The sequence below is a fragment of the Etheostoma spectabile genome, unplaced genomic scaffold (genome assembly GCF_008692095.1).
Source record: "Etheostoma spectabile isolate EspeVRDwgs_2016 unplaced genomic scaffold, UIUC_Espe_1.0 scaffold00001226, whole genome shotgun sequence".
Taxonomy (NCBI): domain Eukaryota; kingdom Metazoa; phylum Chordata; class Actinopteri; order Perciformes; family Percidae; genus Etheostoma; species Etheostoma spectabile.
Window position 1 is genome coordinate 12,969 of NW_022602711.1, and position 19,693 is coordinate 32,661.

Consider the following 19,693-nt stretch of genomic DNA (forward strand, 5'->3'; position numbering starts at 1 on the left):
ATCTTTTTTTTTTTTAAACAATATTTTTATTCAAGAAAGGTAACACTGTATAGGATGCATATAAATAGAATATCTTGAATTGGTTTAACATTACTTTGTCAATCAAATCCCATCCACCCACCCACAACAACCACTTACTGCCATTAAAATAATTAAGGATATAATAATAACGATAATGAAAATAAGTACATAATAATGAGAAAAAAAAAAGAAAAAAAAGGAGAAAGAAAAGGGGGGGGGGCACTCAACACTCTTACATTATACATGCCTGTAGCTACACATGGTTGAAAAAGAAAAAAGAAAAAAAAAAAACACATCAGGGCCCTGTTGTCTTACGGGAGAGTATTGAGCTTATCAAAATACAAAATCAATGGGTCCCATATTTTGTGAAATTTACTAATTGAACCTCTGGTAATTTTTTCTAATTTCAAGAAAAACATTAGTTCACTGAGCCAGACAGACCCTTTAGGTGGATCAGGAGATTTCCACTGTAAAGCTATTCTTCTACGGGCTAACAAAGACGCAAAAGCAAAAGCATTCTTCTTATCAGTGGGCAACAAGATCTCATTAATCAAGACTCCAAAGATGGCCATGTCTGCAGAGGGTTTCACTTTGGTATCAAAAGCATCATTCAAAATGTTGCAGACATATGACCAAAAATCTCTTAGTTTAGAACAGGTCCAAAACATATGCGACATATCTGCTGGTGTAGAATTGCAGCGCTCACACCTATCTTGAATGTCAGAATAAATTCTTGATAGTTTGGATTTTGTGTAGTAAATTCTGTGAAAAACCTTGAACTGTATCAAGCTAAGACGGGCACAGGATGAAGTGCCATTTACTCTAGTCTGAGCGCAGTCCCAGACTGCATCAGTGATGTCCCTCCCTAACAAAAGGCAATCTTTAAGGGTGCTAGCACACCAATGACTCATCACAGTATAAAAAAACGCAGATGTGCCTTCATTAACAATGTTGTGTTATCTCATAGGTACAGGAAGCCACACGTCTCCATGAATGTATTTCTTAACATTTATTTTCAGTCTGAGTTACAAGATTTGCAGTGAACGTTGTATTGTCCAGCAGAAAGGCAACAGGTGTGTTACTTTTTGACTATGATTTATATTGTAGCAGTGCAATCATTTTGCCCAGGTTTGACTTCCAGCCACCACAGTTGCATTTACAGGTTTTGAAGCCATATACAACATTAACATTACATGTTTTACCCAGGTTTCTTCTTTTATTCAGTGATATTTCAATTTCCTTGCGGGAGTCATCCCAAAAGGATTAATAAAGATAAGTCTATGTCTATCTCGAAAATCTAACCCTCAGTGGTAGAGCGCATGCTTTACATGTATGAGGACCTGGCATCTCCAGCAGGTATTCTTTAAAAGAGCTGCAGAAGATATTACCTCCTGTGGTAATCTGACTGGTAGGGTTATAGAACGTAGTGGTAGACTAAGACCTCCTGGGACACAAACTAAGAGGTATGCTCTCTTTTTTATACCTCAGACTATCAGACAGCACAACAAGCACTTTAAATGTGCTGTATTTATATAGCGCTTTTCCAGTCTTAACAACTGCTCAAAGCGCTTTTACATCTACAGGAAACATTCACCGTTCACACACATTCATACACTGTGACCGGGGCTGCCGTACAAGGTGCCACCTGCTCTTCAGATAAACATTCATACACATTCACACTCCGATGCGCAGCACCGGGGGCAGGTTTTTCTTTCTACATTCAGTGTTTTGCCCAAGGACACTTCGACAATGACTGCAGGGGCAGGGATCGAACGACCAACCTTCTGATTGGCAGGCAACCGCTCTACCACTGAGCCACAGCCGCCCCGTACATTTTTTACAGTTTCTATTTTACCATATTTATGTACTTGCACTGTAGTATATTTGTTGTATTATACTCTGTTTGTTATGGGTTACGGCGGGTATGAGCACTGTAGCTTCCATTTTTATGGACGAAATAAACTTAACATGTCATTAGGTTTACTCTACAGCAGGTGGAGACATTTCATGTCAGACACTTGCAGCAACAGACACTTTGTTAGACATCAACAGACTGGAAATAGACTTAAGTTGGCCAGTAATTGTTGCTTTTTCATCTTTGTTGTTATTTTTGTGTGCCTTTAATGTCACACATGTGGATATTATGAAATAAACTGCATAGAAAACCTTTCTAGCAAGTTTAAAGGTTCCATGGTGTAATGGTTAGCACTCTGGACTCTGAATCCAGCAATCTGAGTTCAAATCTCAGTGGAACCTGGTTTTTTTAAGCCACAGCACAGGTGAAAAAGAGTTTAAAGTGAGCTTACAGGTTTAATGTCCTTGGCCATTTAGACTGTAAACAGTACATTAGTGGGGGCATGTTGAGGAGTCACCTGGTTGTTAATGTAATTAAAGGAGCTCCAAATTTGACAGTATTGACTGGAAGTGATAGGCTTTGAGTTACATGGGGGATATACACTTTGCATTCAGTCTCACAATCACCATAAAAATTAGGTATCACTGAAATTTGAACTTGTGTTGCTGCAGTCAGAGTTTACAGTGCTCATCCTGAATGGGCCAGTATAGTGCATCAGAATTGCTTGTTGAATGGCCTATTAGCTTTGGAACCCCCCTTTCCCCACAGCTTTCAATTGTCAGATATGGGTGGGGGAGTGGGCACTGTGTCCAACCCTTTCTGTGTAAAAAACAACTAAAGAAGTCTCTTGGATGAGAGACAAAACTTCTGCGGAGGACCTTTCACCAAGTCCAGTTGCCCTCGGCCTAGTTGTGAACTTTTGGGGTAATAGCATGGATCAGGAACCACAACGGACACATCTGGACTCAATGTTGGCATTGTACGGCAATATTTGACACGTTTAGACCATGAAGACAGTTATCAGTTTATTTCCCATCAGGCATGTATATCTGTGGACTCAGTTGGACATTTTGAAGATAACTGCACAATGTTTGTTTTTTTAAAGTTATTTTTTCAGGGTTTTTTCACTTTATTAGACAGACGAAAATGTGTGAAAGGGGGAGAGAGAGAGGGGGAGTGACATGCAGCAAAGGGGCCGCAGGCCGGATCTAAACCCAGGCCCGCCACGTCGAGGAGCAAGCCTCTGTACATGGGCAACCGCTCAACCCACTGAGCTATCTGGGTGCCCATAACTGCACAATGTTGACCCAATTGTCAGTCTATTTCCCATCTGGCAGGGACATTTCTGGATTCAGGTGGACATTGTGGACAGAGACATTGGTGGATCTTGATTCCCACCATAGGATTTAGCCTGTATTGCACATTGCCTTCACATCCCTCGTAATGTATTGCCATTGTCAAGCACATTGCCACCCTGGTGACTTTCTTCCATGTCTCCATGAACGCCCATATATTTGGACTGACAGTTAAGAAACCTTCCCTTGTTAACTATGACATGGATTACTGAGAACCTACTATATCATGACATGTTTAATTTACTATATTATAATTTTTGAGACAGGGCCTACTGAAAATCTGCTGGATTAGTCAGGATGGCTGAGCGGTCCAAGGCGCTGTATTCAGGTCGCAGTCTCCACTGGAGGCGTGGGTTCAAATCCCATTTCTGACAACTAGTGTTTTATTTTGGAACTAATGTCTGAGAGTTGATATTGGGAATAAAGAACTTAGCAGTTCTTTGCTAAGTTTGCTTCATAGTTGTCAGATAAATTTTCAATATAATGAATAACATGATAAAAACAGAGGAAGGCGGTGCAGTACAGCCCATACCAGCAGGGGAGAGTTCTAGCCTGACCAGGCTCCTCTCTCCACCCTGTCTCTCTTAGTTACACTGTAATAGTTTTAGACTGCCGGGGGACTTCCTTTGACACACTGAGCTCCTCTCTCCTTTATCTTTCGATTTATGTGATTCCATGTCCCAGAAATGGCATTTATCAATTTGTGAGACACAGAGGACACACAGGCTTTCCATCACATAACACAGGACCACCTGGAGGGAATTTCTGAATCATCAGGGGCTGTAGCTCAGTGATAGAGCGCACGTTCAGTCTCAATGCCCAGATGTAGTACAAGATTTGAAGTGAACATTGTATTGCCCAGCGATGGTGGTATACTGGTGAGCATAGCTGCCTTCCAAGCAGTTGACTTGGGTTTGATTCCCAGCCATCGCAGTAGCTTTCTTCGAGTGATGTTACTTGCTTCTTTTACAAGAAGTCAGCAGAAATATATATTGATCAATATGGAGATTATCACAATTATTTGTTGATTTTCTACTCCAAAGTGCTGGAAAGGAAGGTATCACCAATCATCGAACCTCAGTTTAACATGGAACAATCTCAGCAAGGTGACTAATGGATGATTCTAGTTACTTCACCAATTTCAGCCCAAATGATACAGCTTTAAGACATCACATTGGTTGGCTTCCAGCTATGTTACACATGCAAATGGCAGTGGTGGGATTTGAACCCACGCCTCCAGAGAGACTGGAGCCTTAATCCAGCGCCTTAGACCACTCGGCCACACTACCTGCAAACATCAGCTCTTCACATTGTGACAAACTCAGGCACTGTAACTAATGGCATGCTTGTTAATGTTATTGGAAAAAAAACCTTCGCAAGGAAAAAGCCAATAGCAACCACCAAGCTACATCCCCTGAAGATTTTCCGTTTTTTTTTCTGAGATAGACTTAGACTTATCTTTATTAATCCTTTTGGAAGACTCCCGCAAGGAAATTGAAATATCACTGAATAAAAGAAGAAACCTGGGTAAAACATGTAATGTTAATGTTGCATATGGCTTCAAAACCTATAAATACAACTGTGGTGGCTGGAAGTCAAACCTGGGCAAAATGATTGCACTGCTATGGTATAAATCATAGTCAAAAAGTAACACATCTGTTGCCTTTCTGGTGGACAATACAACGTTCACTGCAAATCTGGTAACAAAGACTGAAAACAAATGCTAAGAATTACATTGGTGGGGAATGGTGGCTTCCAGTACCAATGAGATAACACAATATTGTTCATGAAGGCACATCTGCGGTTTGGTATACTGTGATATGTTTTGGGTTTGCTACAACTCTTAAAGAAAGTCCCTCGTTGTCGGCAGGATTCAATCCTGCGCAGGGAGACCCCAATGGATTGCTAGTCCATCGACTTAACCCCTTGGCCACGACAACCTGAAAAGCCAAATGTTCATAAACTTTCAATTGGTTAGTAGTAGTTACACGACACGGGCGAAGTGCAAATCGAAGTGCACTGCCTGTGTCTGAGGATCCTCGTGGAGGCAGCTTGATTGGATGATATTCTCCCTTATTTGTACCATAACAGAGATCTAATGTTTTATCAAATCGGGTTGGGCAAGTAACCTTTCTGGTTACTTCTTGACAAATAAAGCAAGTAACCACACAAAGAAAACTACTGCGATGGCTGGGAATCTAACGCAGGCCAACTCCATGGAAGGCAGCTATGTTCACCACTATACCACCATCACTGGACAACACAATATTCACTGAAAATCTTGTAACACATCTGGGCATTGAGACTCAAAATATGCTCTATCACTGAGCTGCAGCCCCTAAAGATTTTCAGATTCTTTTGACTTTTTGGTGAGATCACTGAATGAGAGAAGAAACCTGGGTGGAATATGTCATGTTAATGTTGTATATTGCTTCAAAACCTGGTAGTGGCTGGAAATCAAACCATGGCAAAATGCTTGCACTGCTATGGTATAAATCATAGTTAAAAACTGACATCACTAAAAGAAAGCAACTGCGATGGCTGAGACTCCAACATTGGAGACTCCAATTGCTTGGAAGGTAGCTACGCTGACAACTAAACCACCATCAATGGGCAACGTACTGCTCACTGCAAATCTTGCAACACATCTGGACATTAAGACTGACTTTTGCATTAATCACCATGAACACAAGGAGATCGCCTTTTAATACTTTTCTCTTTCAGAATAATTTTTATCAAAGAATTTTATAGACTGGACAATGACACTTGATGGAGATGCCAGGGTTTGAACCCGGGGCCTCATACATGCGAAGCATGCGCTCTACCACTGAGCTACATCCCTGTACATTCTCAGATTTTTTCTTTTTCTGAGATCATTGAATAAGAGAAGAACCCTGAGTAAAATATGTAATATTTCGGTTGTATATGGTTTCAAAACAGGTTGTTTTGAAACAGGAACTTAATCTTCCAAATATTTCTCCTTTATCTATCAAGTCCTGACCATTCCCTGACCGGGAATTGAACCCAGGCTGCTGCGGTGAGAGCGCCGAATCCTAGCCACTAGACCATCAGGGAGTCACATCTAGCAATTATATCTTTTTAGATGTGAGTTTCCTTTTCACTTACTGCAGGGGTCGGGAACGTATGGCTCGCGAGCCAGGTGTGGCTCTTTTCAGAATTTCATCTGGCTCGCAGAAAAAACATAATATATTCTTACTTTTTAATCCATCCATTGATTTTCCACTGCTCATGTCCTGTTCAGGGCTGCAGTTGGCTGCAGGAGCAATTGTCCATTATAATTGGATGATAATAGCCTATGTTGGCCAGTGCTGGGTAAACAGGTAAACGCCCCCTTTTGAATCAGTCTGCTCAGTCATTAGCTCAAAGTTAACCCTTTGGCGAAGAAGATAGCGAAAAGAAAAAAGATGAGGAGTATCGTACATTTCAGAACGAATGGACCGAAGAATTCGCCTTTCTGGAGAGAGCAGGTTCTGCGGTGTGTCTAATTTGCAACGACAAAATAGCATCGAGGAAACGGTTGAATGTAAAGCGGCACTTCGACAACACGCCATGCAAACTACCCCGCGGGAGACAGAGCTGCTGAGCAGGCAAGTGCAAGCTAGCCAGCAGCAACTCCGCCTGTGGACCCGGTGACTATAATTCCACTAGTTTAGTTTTTTAAAATTTTTAAATAACTCTGAGTCAAAAAGGTTCCCTTCCCCCGATTTAAAAGAATACATTCAGAGGCTTATTATACTCACATTTAGTTGAATTCAGTCTTAAAATATATTATATGGCTCTTACTGAAATAAATTTCCAAATATTTTGCTTTCATGGCTCTCTGAGTCAAAAAGGTTCCCGACCCCTGACTTACTGGAATGACACATATTGTTTTAGGCGAGGACTTTAATCTGCCCCAGTGGGCGCTGTAGATTACTGCCTGATGAAGCCAACAGAACCACATCATCTGCAAAGAGCATGAAAGGAATTCTAAGGTCACCAGAATTGACACGCTCCCACCTCCTGCTGCACTTTGAGACGTGTTGTTCATGTCCAAGAGTTGTGCTCTTTCCATCGCTTGACAGTATTCCCATTTAGGGTCAGGAGTTCTCCCCTGACCAACGGTGTCCACCAGGGTGTTAGTGGGTTACCGCCCCTTGAGGCACCTAAGATCCTAAAACTACAGCTCCCTGCCGCAGCTTCAGCAATGGAAACTTTTAACATTGTCCACTCAGGTCCAATGCCCCCAGCCTCCACAGGGATGCCCAAAAAGCTCCGCCAGAGGTTCGAGTTGAAAGTCTGATGGACAAGGGCCTCTTCCGGACGTTCCCAGTTTACCCGTACCACCCGTTTGGACTTACCAGGTCTGTCCAGAGTCCTCCCCCATCCCCTGACCCAACTCACCACCAGATGGTGATCAGTTGACCGCTCCACCCCTCTCTTCACCCAAGTGTCCAAACATACGGCCTCAGATCAGATGAAACAATTATAAAATCGATCATTGATCTTTGGCCTAGGGTGCTCTGGTACCACGTACACTTATGAGCACCCTGTGTTTGAACATGGTGTTTGTTATGGACAATCCATGACTAGCACAGAAGTCCAACAACAGACAACCACTCTGGTTCAGATCAGGGAGGCCGTTCCTCCCAATCACGCCTCTCCAAGTATCTCCATCATTGCCCACGTGTGCGTTGAAGTCCCCCAGCAGAACTAAGGAGTTCTGGAAACCCATACAGGACTCTGTTCAAGGTCTCCAAGAAGGCAGAATATTCCAAACTCTTGTTTGGTGCATATGCACAAACAACAGTCAGAGTTTTCCGGTCCAATAATGTGGAAAAAATAATGTTCCTTAATAAAAATCGATGAGTGGTCCCTGTCCCACATATCCCCCGGCCATAGTTACACAAGCACATCCTCTGTTTCCCCAAGCACTCTTTACCTAATACCCAATATTACAATACACAAATCCATCAATCTTTATTTTAAAAAGAATGCTATCCCATTGTTAGTACACGTGAGTGTCACTAGTCTAAAGCCTCCTGTCCACTATCTTGTCAGGATCACTTGGATGCAGCCTTGGCCCTTCACCAGGCGAGGTCCCTGTTACTGAAGCTTCTAGTAATGAACCCATTTTCAAACCAATTCCTCTAAGTGGTTCAGTGCTTCACCAAAGCTTCATTTGCCCTTCACAATCAGCACCTAGTTTCTTGACTTTGTAATGCCTTATGTCTACTGTAAAAATGTAAATTGAGTTGGGCCATAATTCATTTTTATTTATACCCTTGCTTTTCCTAATGTGACATGTCAAAATGTCAAAAGGTGCATTGTTTGATAGCCCATCTCTACACATCCATGTTCCACTCCCACAGGTGGTTCAAACGTACTTGTTGTCCCTTAAATTCAGTTTATTTTTGTGATTTATTGGTGGGTTTTTTTCTGTATTTAAAAAAAAACAACAGAAATAATCTTTCAAATTAACAGGAAAATGTATGAAAAAGTACAGATTTTTTTAACAGTGTGTCAAGTCCTGACCATTCCCTGACCGGGAATTGAACCCAAGCTGCGCCGGTGAGAGAACCAAATCCTAGCCACTAGACCCTCAGGGATTCATCTTTCATTTTTATCTTAGTAGATTTAAGTTTCCCTTTCACTTCGTGGAAGGACTCATATTGTTTTAGGCGAGGAATAGCGCCTGGCTAGAGTTTCAGAAGGCAGGACATGACAGATTACACATCTGTCACATAGTCAGTTTGTAGTCTTAAATACCAAGTCTCTTGCTGTTCCTTGACTAGTTGCCCCCCCTGCTTTACAACCTTGAGGCGGGTGGGCTACAACAGCAGAAGACCCCACCGGGTACCACTCATCTCCACTACAAATAGGAAAAAGAGGCTACAATTTGCAAGAGCTCCCCAAAAATGGACAGTTGAAGACTGGAAAAATGTTGCCTGGTCTGATGAGTCTCAATTTCTGTTGAGACATTCAGATGGTAGAGTCAGAATTTGGCGTAAACAGAATGAGAACATGGATCCATCATGCCTTGTTACCACTGTGCAGGCTGGTGGTGGTGGTGTAATGGTGTGGGGGATGTTTTCTTGGTACACTTTAGGCCCCTTAGTGCCTAATTGGGCATCGTTTAAATGCCACGGCCTACCTGAGCATTGTTTCTGACCATGTCCATCTCTTTATGGCCACTATGTACCCATCCTCTGATGGCATCTTCCAGCAGGATAAAGCACCATGTCACAAAGCTCACATCATTTCAAATTGGTTTCTTGAACATGACAATGACTTCACTGTATTAAAATGGCCTCCACAGTCACCAGATCTCAACCCAATAGAGCATCTTTGGGATGTGGGAACAGGAGCTTCGTGCCCTGGATTTGCATCCCACAAATCTCCATCAACTGCAAGATGCTATCCAATCAATATGGGCCAACATTTCTAAAGAATGCTTTCAGCACCTTGTTGAATCAATGCCACGTAGAATTAAGGCAGTTCTGAAGGCGAAAGGGGGTCAAACACAGTATTAGTATGGTGTTCCTAATAATCCTTTAGGTGAGTGTATGTGAGTGTCAAGTAATGTTATTGTTGGATTCAGGTCCAAATTTTGACATTTTAGTGCAATGCAAAGGTGCATAACAGATTGCTTTCTACTTACCTGGAGCGATGCAAAGCAGGGGTGGCCAACTAGTCAAGGAACAGCAAGAGACTTGGTATTTAAGACTACAAACTGACTATGTGACAGATGTGTAATCTGTCATGTCCTGCCTTCTGAAGCTCTAGCCAGGCGCCATTCCTCGCCTAAAACAACATGAGTCATTCCAGTGAGTGAAAAGGAAACTCACAAAGATAAATTTCATAAATTTGACTCCCTGATGGTCTAGTGGCTAGGATTCAACGGCGCTCTCACCGCCGCGGCCTGGGTTCAATTCCCGGTCAGGGAGTGGTCAGGACTTGACATATTCAGGTGTAAAGTTTCTGGACTTGTTTTTTGTTCATTTAGATTTGTCAAATTCTTCCTCATTAGTTTATTGCTAGAAACCCAACACTTTTAAAGACTACCATGTCCTTTACATCAGCTCCCAAACAGCGGATGTATCCTTTGGTCATCATTGATGGGTCATAAACACTTCATCTGCCTCTATCTCAATAACAATTCTTTTCATTTTTTCAAACAGTAACTTGTAATGAAAAATTTCATTTAACCAATGATTTTCATATTAATTATTCATGATAAGATCTCCAATCCCTCTCAGAGTAAATTACTTCTGTGTCTTTCCTCAGTGTCTTCTCCTTGTAGGAGACAACTGGATTTGTTATGACTTTGCATTTTCCCACCAAGGTCAAAATGGCCTAAAGTCTGACAGAATCAGTTTTGTGATTATCATAGCAGGTCAAGACCATAGCCTATCCAAGAGACAAGATGTTCTTTTTCAGATAGAATGGCCGGTCAACAAATTTGAGGGCTCGCTGATTTCACTCTGAAATCCCCAAAAAAACAAGGAAGCAATTTCAAACAGCGGGGGTAAGTTAAAATTTCAATTCTGCTGAAAGAATGATTTAATTTGGACATTGAGACATTTTGTTTGGTGACACAAGTACTGACTGTGATTGGCTGGGGAATTTTGCGAAAAAATATTTCAGTTTTTTAAATCCTGGGGTTGTACAAAACGGAAATAAAGGTTAAGTTCTTTGTTGCATCCAGTCTGTTATGTATAACAGATAAAAAGCGCAAATTGACATCATTCCATCCAATACGGGCAAGACGGGGTTGACAGATAGATTTTAAAATCCTTACAGATAAACAGTCATCGCAGCTGTTTGCAGGATTTCCGCAAAGTTTACAGAGATTAAACTGAGCCGTATAGTGGCGATTATACAAAAAGAGAGAAGTACTTCCACTTGTTGTTACCTGTCGTTGCTATAGGTAAAAAGAGTTCACAGTCACACGTTTCCTTAGGGGCCCGTAGTGGATGAAATGGTAAAACATTTGGCCCTGGATGCATAGAATGCCTGCCATATTGAGCGACAAGATGATGTCCTGAAAAAATGTTCTTGAACTCTATTTGCCTCACTTCTTTTTTGTTTCTTGTTATGTCTCGGCAAGAAGTATTATGCTTTTGGGTCGTCTGTCCATCTCGACATCAGAATGAGAAAGTCTTTATGGATCACTGAAGGTAAACTCTGGAAAAGAGTGCTCCTTCGAGCCAGATTTGAACCAGCGACCTAAGGATTTCAGCTTTATGACTCTACAGTCCTCCGCTCTGCCAACTGAGCTATCAAAGGAAGCTAGCACATACACATACACTTCCCATTCTTGTGAATGTGATAACACAGGACCCCCTGGAGGGAATTTTAGTGATAGAGCGCACTTTCAGTCTCAATGCCCAGATGTATTACAAGATTTGAAGTGAATATTGTGTTGCCCAGCAATGGTGGTATAGTGGTGAGCATAGCTGCCTTCCAAGCAGTTGACCTGGGTTCGATTCCCAGCCATCGCAGTAGCTTTCTTTGAGTGATGTTACTTGCTTTATTTGACAAGAAAGATTACTTGCCAAACCTGGTTTGATGAAACATTGGATCTCTTTGGGCTGCTCGATTATGGCCAAAGTGATAATCACGATTAGTTTGATCAATATGGAGATTATCACAATCATTTGTTGATTTTCTACTCCAAAGTGCTGGAAAGGAAGGTTTCACCAATCGTTGAACCTCAGGTTAACAAGGAACAATCCCAGCAAGGTGATTAATGGATGATTCTAGTTACTTCACCAAGTTCAGGCCAAATGACACAGCTGTAAGAGACCACATTGGTTGGCTTCCAGCTATGTAATATATGCAAATGGCAGTGGTGGTATTTGAACCCACGCCTCCAGAGAGACTGGAACTTAAATACAGTGCCTTGGACCACTCAGCCACACTACCTGCAAGGAGCAGCTCTCCACATCGTGACAGACACAGGCACCGTAACTAATAGTATGCTTGTTAATGTTATTGGAAAAAAAACCTTTGCAAGGAAAAAGCCAATACTTTATTAAAAACTGCCAATACTTTATTAAAAAATGTTATCACACTTTGTCATTTTTCTCTGGCATTGATTTTAGAATATTGTAACCAGCATTAAGTGAGTAAAAAAAAAAACATACAAAGTCAGGGTCGTTATTTCGAGCCGCACGTTGGGTGGTGGTGTTTTAGAGAATGGGAATCCCTCAGTTCTAGACAGTATCAGATGGCAGTATTGGGGCAGATCGGCTGTCAATCGCAAGATTACCAGTTCCATCCCAGTGTAAAAATCCCTGAAATTACCAGTCTAAAATGTGCCTGCATTCTATAATCATGGCCTGTGCTGACCTCTTGTTCCTCAGATCAAACTAAAGTCTGGTGACAATGCATGTTTAAATTCTAATACTTCAACCTATTGTTCTAAAACTTCAACCTATTCTTCTAGAACTGCAGCTTAACATTCTAGAACTACAATGTAACCTTTTAGGACTATGAGCAACCTTTTGGGAACGCAACTTATACAAATTCTAAAACTTCAACCTATTGTTCTTGAATTGCAGCTCAAATTTCAAGAATGAAAGCTTAACTTTCTAGAACTGCATCTTAACATTCTAGAACTTCAACCTAACATTCTAGAACTGCAGCTTAACATTCTAGAATTTAAAGCTAACATTGTAGAATGGCAGCTTAACATTCATTTACTTCAACCTAACATTCTAGAACTGCCAAGTAACATTCTAGAACTGTTACATTTCATAACTTTTAAGTAAAATCTTTGGACTGCAACTCAACACTTAAGAAGTGCCTGGCTAGCTCATTCGGTAGAGCATGAGCCTCTTAATCTCAGGGTTGTGGGTTCAAGCCCCATGTTGGGCGGTGGTGTTTTAGAGAATGGGAATCCCTCAGTTCTGCACAGTATCAGATGGCTGTATTGGGGTGGATCGGCTGTCAATCGCAAGATTAGCAGTTCCATCCCAGTGTAAAAATCACTGAAATTTACCAGACTAAAATGTGCCTGCATTCTTCAATCATGGTCTGTGCTGACCTCATGTTCCTCAGATCAAACTAAAGTCTGGTGACAATGCATGTTCAAATTCTAAAACTTCAACCTATTGTTCTAGAACTGCAGCTTAACATTCCAGAACTACAATTTAACATTTTAGAACTGTAATTAACTGTTTACGACCGCAACTCTTAAAATTATACAACTTCAACCTATTGTTCCAGAACTACTCACAAACAAAACAACAAACTTACTCTCATTCTTCCTGCTTCTTACAGTGCAGACGCTTTGCTGCTTGCTCCTGCCTCTGCTTGCATATTTTTGCTGATAATCGTGCTTTTCCTCTGAGAGAAACTATGAGCAGCGGCTCTTGGACACTTCAAAAACACTGGACTATACATTTTTTGTAGACATAGTAGGCTATTGCCATATTTTAACATTTTTCTGCGTGAGCGTGGCCTACCAATAGCTTAAGCCTGTCCTACAGTGATTGTAGCTAAAGCTAATTAGCAGCAAGATGCCTCCTTTCTCCGTGGAAGACTACTACAAACTCCTTCAGAAGATTGCACTTCTGGAAACCAAGGTTCACCTACTAGAAGTGAACGTGGAAGTTACCGGATCTTGTGGAAATGACACCACTTTACCATGGACCCATAACAATGGACAAAAGCATGCTAACACACGGCTAATTAGCACCAACAAGACTACAAAGAAACAGGAGGGTGGAACTGGTAATAAATCAACAAGTGGCAGTCCTCCCTGGAACTCGTCTGGTGCGAAGCCTAAGACTAAATCATTTTCCTGGGAAATGGGAGGACGACTAACGAGCAGGGCCGGCTGGCCTGCATTATCATCCGGGCAGAGCGCCTCTTCAACCCTCTACCTAGTAGGACACAGCCGTGGACAGCTGCAAAAGGGAAAATAAGCAACAAAATGCCCCCCCAACAACCTGGTGTGCAACTGGATAACAGATTTGCTCCTCTGCTGCAGGACGCTGGACAGACATCTGATGACCGGGACTGCGTCTCATCACCACACAGCAGGGTAAGGACTGAGAGCAATTCAAAAAGTAAAAAGCTAACAACTCGGCCTCAAACCCTGATTGTGGGTGACTCTGCTGTAAAAGATTTAAAAAACAGTAAAAACACCAAAATACTCTGTTTTCCCAAAGACACGGTGTCTGACTTTACCCAAAAAATCCCAGCTATCATAGCAGAACACCCAACTGTGAAGAACATTATTCTGCACATAGGGTCACATGATGTTGTAAAGCAACAGTCTGAATTGCAGAAACTGGACTTTAAGGAACTGCTGGACACCGTCAGCTCTCTAGACGCAGATGTGTTTATCAGTGGTCCTATACCGTAGGGTGACCAGACGTCCCCGGTTTCCGGGACAGTCCCCAATTTTAGCAACCTGTCCCCGGCTGGATCTGTCCCCGGAAATGTCCCCGGTTTTCACTGTGACTGACAGACCCGAAATTGGAATGAAAGAAAGAAAAAACTGACAAACGGAGCCGATAATCGCACACCCTACACACGCACACTCAAGACAGCCAGAGCCCGCGGTGCTCAGAGAGGTTTTAGAAGCCGTGTTTTACAATGCTAAACTCACTGATTATTTACATGGAGTCTGGTGGGTTTAGCGAACGCAATTTCGCGGACTTTTATGTTTTAAAAAGGATCTTAATCTTTAACAGAAACGAACCTCCTTAGAAATCCTTTCGATAATGTTGTCAGACACTTAGAACATTAATCTGAGTCTGTTATGAACGTAAATACAAGCTGGACAATTATCCCGTTAACTTCCATTGCAGCGATCTCGTTTAATACTGCATCAATGTCAAAGGAAAATATGTCCTCAATAGTTTTTATTGTATCTGATTCTCAATGAGCTGTTGCAGAAACAAGCCTTGAGCAATAAGCAAAAGCTGTCAGCAGTTCAGTAAACATTACAACATTATGAAATATTGAGACTTTCTATCTTGAAATATTAAGACTTTCTATCTTGAAATATTAGGACTATAAGGACTTTCTATCTTGAAATATTAGGACTATTAGGACTTTCTATCTTGAAATATTATGACTTACTATCTTGAAATATTAGGACTATAAGGACTTTCTATCTTGAAATATTATGACTTTCTATCTTGAAGTATTAGGATTTTTTATCTTGAAATATTAGGACTGTGGGAAAATAATACAATGACTGAGGTGGTGATGAACAGGGCACTCAGGAACGGCCACGTAAAAGCTGGCTTAGAGTATATACTGAATTAACCAAAGACTAAATAAGAGTGGTGTATGTGTGACATATTATACATTATGCTTTGCAGCTGGGTTACAGCTAAGGAGGAGAGAACAGACAGGGCTATCTTAGTCAGATATGCTACAGTGAGCACAGAAGAGGAGATGGTGAGGCCAAGGACACTGAAGTTCAGGACGGTCTGATAACTCAGAGAACAGGACATACCAACTTAGAAGGGAGTGGACATAGCTGTCTTGTGAAGTAAATGATAACTGAAATAATAGACATGCAAGAAGGGAGAGGCAGAGCAGGGATTGTAACCCAGCAACAGTATAGCTGACCAATCAGCCCCACAAGGGGAACCAATATAACCTTGAGCACAATATTGTCTAAGTGCCTTTTGGGGGACCTCTGTACTAGACAAGTCTCCATCAGGTCCGTGCACGTGTAACTGCTCGGAAACGCATTTCATCTGTTGACCACAAGAATAAACACTGTGTTAAATTCATCATGGAGTCAGTTGTCATTTATAGAAGGATTTCCCCAACAAATTTGGTGACCCCGACGTGATAACGTAATTGGACAGGGGAATCCAACTGGACCTTGGCATTGTGTCCACGGTCCGGTTCAGCTCGCCACCGGACTGACATCCCGCAGCCCGTGAAGGGGACTGAGCGGCGATACTGCGACTCGTTGGTGTGATCACTGGGAGCTCTCAACAAAAGAGGTAGGCAGAAGCCTGTTTAAAATCAAAATTCTGTTATTGGCTGAAAACTAAATTGATGTGATCACATTTCAACTGTCGTAAGTGTTGTTTTAAGCGAAAAGTATTGATTGAATGTGCTGTAATTAAAGGGATATAAACAGATGAAATGTTGGGGCATGTGATGTGATTAAACAGAGAAAAACAACTAGAGAGTTGTAAGAGAATTGTTGAATAATACGGGTGGCGGTAGGAGAGGAAAAGGGACAAATAGTCAGAGGAAAATACGTCCAGATGGTTGACGAGGTAGGAGACTGCTAAGGACAGATAGTTCAGATGAGTGATTGTGAATTGCCACCCTTGGTTCTGTGTGAACATCCCGAAAGGAATTGCAGTTAACAGATTGTCATTGTAATATTACGAGTCCACCGCGAGTGTATTTGTGCAAAGGAGTGAGAGGTCACTTTTTAAGTTGTAAAGATTATAGAGATGTGCATAAAAAGGCTCTAGATGGAGTCTTAATGAAAAAGTTGTTTGTTGTTGCATGTGTGATTTTTGTTGTGGTTTGGCTTGTTGGATTTTTTCTCACTGCTTATTTGTTGTAAAATGACGACCCTTATGGTAAAGTGTTAGTAGGGCAGTGAAAAAGTATGGGAGTAAAGGAGAGGAGAAAGTAGCTAAAGAGATTGTGAAAGAATGGGAGAGAGGAGGATGGATTGAGGGAGAAGGGGCGCCGTCCCCGGAGAAAGTGAATGAAATAGTGAAGTATGAAAAAAGTAAGTTGGAGTATGCGGAAAGGCAGGCAGAGGAGGAAAAGAAAGAAAATGGTTTAAATTGACTAAACCAAAGCAGAAGGAGTATGAAGCGCAGAAAGAGAAATATGGGTGGGGTTGAAAATGACAAATGCAATACAGAAACAATTGGGATTGACAAAACAAGATGACAAAAGTTCACCAAAAACTGAGACAGAAGCGAACAGAATAAAACCGCTAGCGCAGAGAAACCCCGCTGCCCGCTGAAGCGCCCCCGCCAACAAACCCTTTTTATCCAGACATAAGAAACCTAAGAATTTCCGCTCCACCTCCGCCGTATACAGGTCCAACGGCATCAAAACCCACAGTCCAAGCCCCAGTGGTAACTGCCCATTTACAGCCAAAGCATTACAAATAGACGTCCCACAGGATCCATTGATACCGGCATTAGAGGGCCGCGTACAGGATTTAGAATGTTATCTAAATTTAATGGTACAGTCAGCGTCAGGGGGAGCAACAGCGGCTCCACCACAGCCAGCGGTCACAGTCCCAGCCGGCCCAAGCAAAGCTAGTACCCCATATTCAGCGTCTTTTTGCCAACAAAATCCAGAGCATTTTCACATGTCAGTAAAAGGACCCAGTCCACCTCACCATAGTACCCCACAAGACTCAGGAAGTAAGGAAGATAGCGAACAGTCAGACAGCAGCAGGGAAAGTGAGCAAACAGACAGAAGCTCTAGCTCTAGGGAAAGGACTAAAAAACGACATAAACGCAGGCCCAGATCTAGATCACAAAGTCCTCAAGACGTTTTTGTAGCAGGCACATTTAAAGGTAAATTTACCAACGAGGACCCTGACGAAGTTATGCTGCGAAGATCAACTAGAATAAGGGAAAACTTAACAAAGAGTTCAGAGAGATAAAAAAGCAGCAAGAGCAGCTGCGTCTAACAGTAAATGAGCTCAGTGAGGGAGAGCAGACGCGCCACACACCAGAGGCGGGGCTACAATGCCCACTCCGCCCAGTAGGAGGGGAGGAGGACTGTTGATGTACACCCCTTACAGTTTTGGTGACTTAGATTCTCTGTGTGCAAAACTCCCCTCCCTGACAGGAGGGGCTGAGCATTTCCTCACAGCTTTCAATAGTCTTACAGCAGGAGTGCAGCTGTGTTTGGGAGATCTCAGAGCAGTATTGGGTAGAGTAAGGGAGCAGATGAAGCTAGTGCTGCCCTCACCAGAGGGGGAGCTGGACCCACTGTTCCCGCATCAGTGCCTGCATCAGCAGTAACCCCTGGCATTTGGGCTGAGCTGCACCGCATGTATCCCACAGTTGGGGATCATGCAGCATGGCATGATTTAAAAGACTAAGTGATGAAAATTTTGATGCCTATGCAGATAGAGCAAAAAAGATTTGGCAGCGTGCTATGAGGGAACCGTGGGACCAGTCCGCCGCCACAGTGGCGCTGTTCCGCCATGGGTACTAGGGGGATTACCCACAGCAGTTCAGACACCAGTTAGGGAGGTAGTAGGCCTGCAAACAATGACCGATGCAACATGGGGCGAGAATGTGCGTCATTTCCTGTCAAAACACCAAAAGGAGCAGAGCAACAAGAAGATGAATTAAAAGGACTACAAACTCAATTGTTAAAGAAACACTGGAAGAATTAAACAAGCCAAGCCCAGCAAAGCTAAACAAATGACAGTCCTCACAGAACCCCAACAGTCAGAAGCCCCTCACAGTTGCAGACATGCTGTCTTTTCGGGCCTCACAGGATACAGCCGCTCACATATCCCTGACTATACCAACAGAACTCATCGCTGTCTCACCGCCCCCCTCCTATGGACAACAGAGGCCGAGGCCGTGCCTTCTCTGACCTCAAAAGTGCCCTAGCAAGGGCAGAGACACTCACCTCCCCAGACTACTCACTCCCATTTCATATGGATGTTTCTGAAAAACAAGGCTTTCTCATGCCATTTTATTTCAGAAAAAAGGGGGAGACAGACATGTACTGATGTACCACTCATCAAGGCTGGATACAGTCAGGAGCCTATGAATGGAATCAGTGGCAGCGGAGCGGCGCCACAAAAGACAAAGATGGGATATGGAGGTCTCATCAAGGAAAGATAGCAGCATCAGCCGAGATGGGCAGAATGGCTACCTGGGCACACAGACCAACACATGAAGGAAGAAAACAGCTCTCCTGAATCTGTCTGAGCTGTGGGGGCACCCAATTTGAGGGACATGGTGAACATTTTTGTCAGGAATGCAGGGTGTGTGGAGAGCATAATGTTCAAAACCATACACCCACACTAAAAGGAGCGTACCCAGTCCCCACAGCTGTTTTCAAGATATCAGTATAGATTATACTGATATGGGGCGCAGAAATGTGGTAGGGGGAAAAAGGTATCTTCTGGTGATGGTAGACAGGTTCTCTAGGGGGTAGAAGCCATTCACACCGGAAAGAGGACCGCAAAAAAACAGTGGTGAAATGGCTCAAACTGAACTCATCCCGAGGTATGGGTCCCCAGGCAAATAAGGTCAGATAATGGCATACATTTTAACAACAAACTACTAAGAGAAGTAGAACAGGCCCGGGAATCACTCATGCCTTCGGATCAGTTTATCATCCACATCACAGGGAATGGTGGAAAGAGCAAACCAGACATTGAAGGCTAAGATAGCTAGGCATGTGCAGGAAGCAAGTTAACATGGGTAGAAGCGCTCCCATTGGCCCTCATGGCTATGAGGTCCTC

General features: G+C 42.6%; 5 non-coding genes across 5 annotated transcripts; 2 read left to right on the forward strand and 3 right to left on the reverse strand.

Annotated features, from left to right (window-relative positions):
- Positions 1–2,205: 2,205 nt before the first annotated feature.
- trnaq-cug (transfer RNA glutamine (anticodon CUG)) lies at positions 2,206–2,277 on the forward strand. The gene has a single exon. It is a non-coding gene; the product is annotated as a tRNA-Gln (tRNA).
- Positions 2,278–4,438: 2,161 nt separating this feature from the next.
- trnal-aag (transfer RNA leucine (anticodon AAG)) lies at positions 4,439–4,520 on the reverse strand. The gene has a single exon. It is a non-coding gene; the product is annotated as a tRNA-Leu (tRNA).
- A 569-nt stretch (positions 4,521–5,089) lies between these two features.
- Positions 5,090–5,171, reverse strand: trnaa-agc (transfer RNA alanine (anticodon AGC)). Its single transcript has one exon. It is a non-coding gene; the product is annotated as a tRNA-Ala (tRNA).
- An 830-nt stretch (positions 5,172–6,001) lies between these two features.
- On the reverse strand, positions 6,002–6,073 carry trnaa-cgc (transfer RNA alanine (anticodon CGC)). The gene has a single exon. It is a non-coding gene; the product is annotated as a tRNA-Ala (tRNA).
- A 5,590-nt stretch (positions 6,074–11,663) lies between these two features.
- On the forward strand, positions 11,664–11,735 carry trnag-ucc (transfer RNA glycine (anticodon UCC)). Its single transcript has one exon. It is a non-coding gene; the product is annotated as a tRNA-Gly (tRNA).
- Positions 11,736–19,693: the final 7,958 nt, after the last annotated feature.